We start from the raw sequence: 3,216 nt of genomic DNA on the forward strand, positions 1-3,216 counted from the left end.
GCAAACACAGCTCCCTAGACCTTGTAGACATGTAGAGGCATTCTAAAGGATGGATCAACTCCACATGGTTACATTCCCAAAGTATTGAGAAATACCCGAAGTACTCCCAAAGTTGACAAGTATCTATAGTACCCATGAGAAAACAAAGATCTGCCTGTCTTAGGAAGTAGAATTGCATAGTGGACTGACTTCCGGGTTTGGCAGAAAAGAGATTTTATTAGCTGTGTGATCTCAGGCTGGTCAGTTAGCCTCTCTGAGCCCTGTTTCTTGATCTGAAAAGTGTGAGGGAAATACTTAGCACAGGGGTGGTGTGGATTAAATGACACTAGTCATTGGCATACTACACATTTATGATGTGTAGACACATCATAAATGGCTTTTATTTATACATTTTTGCAAATGGGCCCTAAATGCCTTTTCCCCTTCATTCGCTCCCCTACTGGGGATAACAGAGCTATCCATGTCTCTGGCACCTCTCCTCCTAGTCTTTTTACATTTCCAGAACATTCCAGAGCTTCTGCCAATTAAGAAATAGTCTAGAGATCATTTCTGTGCTTCTTATAGCTGTACAGTTTTTAAACAACCCCTATGGGTAAAAGAAATCACCTTAATTCTTTCCTGTTCACTTCACACAGCTTTACTATTTGTACCTCAAAGGTGCAGGTGCAGCTGGGGAAGCCAAAGGCTATTTACTAGGGCCCAGATCCACCACTTGTGGTTCCTTGGGCAAGGTCCCCAAACTCTCTGAAACCAAGCCCAAATCCATCAACTTCACTCTGTCTCCCCAGCTGCTGGGCCCCACATGTGCTTTCTTATTATCCTATCTGTTTTCTGCTCCCTACAGCACTTCTCCAGGATGCTCTTTCCATACCTGAGGTCAGATCATGGCTGTCTGCTGCTTAAGCAGCCCTCATCCCCAGGGCTCTCTGATGGTTCTGAGAATCTGCACTTCATGCCCTTCTCTAACCTGCCCACCTCCTCACCCACCTGTCTGCCGCTCCTATCCTATACCCACCACACTTGACCCCACTTTCCTTCCTCCTGCTTCTCCAAATGTATGTGCTCCTTCCTATGTTTGCACTTATGGATCCTTGCAACTGAAACACTCTTCGACAAAATTCTTTACTTGGCTGACCCCATCCTCTCCATTCCTCCATAGTCCTTTGCTGACCACAACATTTAAAGTAATCTGCTAGTCACTGCTATATTTTGTTTTCAGTTGAGTAACCCATTCTTGTTTATTTAAGTGTTTGTTACCCAGCTCCTCCAGCTAGAATACTATCTACATGAGGGCAGGGGCCCTGCTGTATTTGTTACCATTGTCTCTGGTCCTTGAGAGCAGAGACTGACACACAGTAAGTACTGGTTGAATGTGGAATGAATAAATGAATTAGTTCTGGGTGCCTGATCAGAGCCAGATCGATAAAGAGGTTATGATCACAGACTCTAAAGTCAGAATTGCCAGATGTAAACTTTACCTCCACCACTTTCTAGGTGACTCAGTTCTTTCGTCAATAATACCAGCATAACAATGACTACCTCATAGCGTTCTTTCAGATGTCAAGGAGACAATCCATCTTTATTTTATGTCTTTGTTTCCATCTAGACAACACCAGGGCTGGAAACGTTTTTGAAGTGTCATCCTCCATTTTGTTCCTTAGTTACACCCACAACATGAAACCAGGAAACCACACAATGAGTGTCTCTGAATTCTTCCTCCTGGGCCTGTCTGAGCAGCAGGAACAGCAACCCCTTCTCTTCGGCATCTTCCTGAGCATGTATCTGGTCACTGTGTTGGGGAACATTGTCATCATCCTGGCCATTGTCTCTGATTCACACCTCCACACCCTCATGTACTTCTTCCTGGCAAACTTCTCCCTCACTGACTTGTGTTTAGCATCTACCACAGTCCCCAGGATGCTGGCAAACATCCAAGCTGATAGGAAAATCATCACTTAGAGTGGATGCCTGTCTCAGATCTACTTCTTCCTATAGTTCATTGGTCTAGATGTTTTCCTCCTGGCAGTGATGGCATATGACTGGCTTGTGGCTATCTGCCACCCCCTTCACTATACCTTGCTCATGACTCCCAGAAGCTGTACTCTGCTGTTGGTCATGCCCCTAATACTCACTGAGTCATACTCTCTGACCCACACCATTCTCCTGGCTCAGTTATCCTTCTGCACTGACAACATTATCCCCCACTTCTTTTTGTGAGCTTCTCCCCCTGTTGAAGCTCTCTTCTTCCAATACTTATGTCAACCAGTGTGTGCTAATATACTGGGGAGGAGCCTTAACTATCTTGATCCCCTTGCTAATTATCATTTCCTATGTCTGCATCATGGCTGCCATTGTGAGAGTCCCATCAATGAGTGGGAAGTGGAAGGCCTTCCCATCTGCAGCTCCCATGTCTCAGCTGTTTGCTTGTTCTATGTGTCTGCTATTGGGGTCTACTTCATTCCCTCCTCTGCTGATTCAGCCAGCAGGGACAGGATTGCAGCAGTGATGTATGCTGTGGTGACTCCCATGCTTATCGTTCATCTATAGCCTGAGAAACAAAGACATGAAGAGTGCCTTGGGGAGACTCTAGAGTGGAAGGGCACTGTGATCTCCATGGGACCAAGGACATCATCCCAGGAATTCAGGGGATATCAACTAATAGAGTTATCTTGCATCTGCTTCTTGCCAGCTTTCCAACCTACACCAAATTAAGTAACCTCAGTGAGCCATAATTTCCCTATTCATGAAAGAAGGTAATAAAATATTCTCTATCATGTCAACTATACTACAATTAAAAAATTTAAAAATAGGAGGAGTCAAGATGGCGGAGAAGTAGCAGGCTGAGACTACTTCGGGTAGCAGGAGATCAGCTAAATAGCTTATCTAAAGATTGCAAACACCTACAAATCCAACGGGAGATTGAAGAGAAGAAGAACAGCAATTCCAGAAACAGAAAATCAACCACTTTCTGCAAGGTAGGACTGGCGGAGAAGTGAATCCAAAGCGACGGGAAGATAGACCGCGGGGGGAGGGGCCGGCTCCCGGCGAGCGGCGGAGCAACGGAGCAAAATCAGGACTTTTAAAAGTGTGTTCCGCTGAGGGACATCGCTCCAGAGGCTTAACTGGGGTGAAGCCCAGGCGGGGTAAGCGCGGCCTCAGGTCCCGCAGGGTCGCAGAAGGATCGGGGGTGTCTCAGTGTCGCAGAGCTTACCGGTA

At 46.0% G+C, this 3,216-nt stretch overlaps 1 pseudogene; it reads left to right on the plus strand.

Annotated features, from left to right (window-relative positions):
• The first annotated feature begins 1,674 nt into the window (after positions 1-1,674).
• LOC125083016 (olfactory receptor 1G1-like) lies at positions 1,675-2,590 on the plus strand (annotated as a pseudogene).
• Positions 2,591-3,216: the final 626 nt, after the last annotated feature.

This window comes from Lutra lutra, chromosome 13 (assembly GCF_902655055.1).
Source record: "Lutra lutra chromosome 13, mLutLut1.2, whole genome shotgun sequence".
Classification (NCBI taxonomy): Eukaryota; Metazoa; Chordata; class Mammalia; order Carnivora; family Mustelidae; genus Lutra; species Lutra lutra.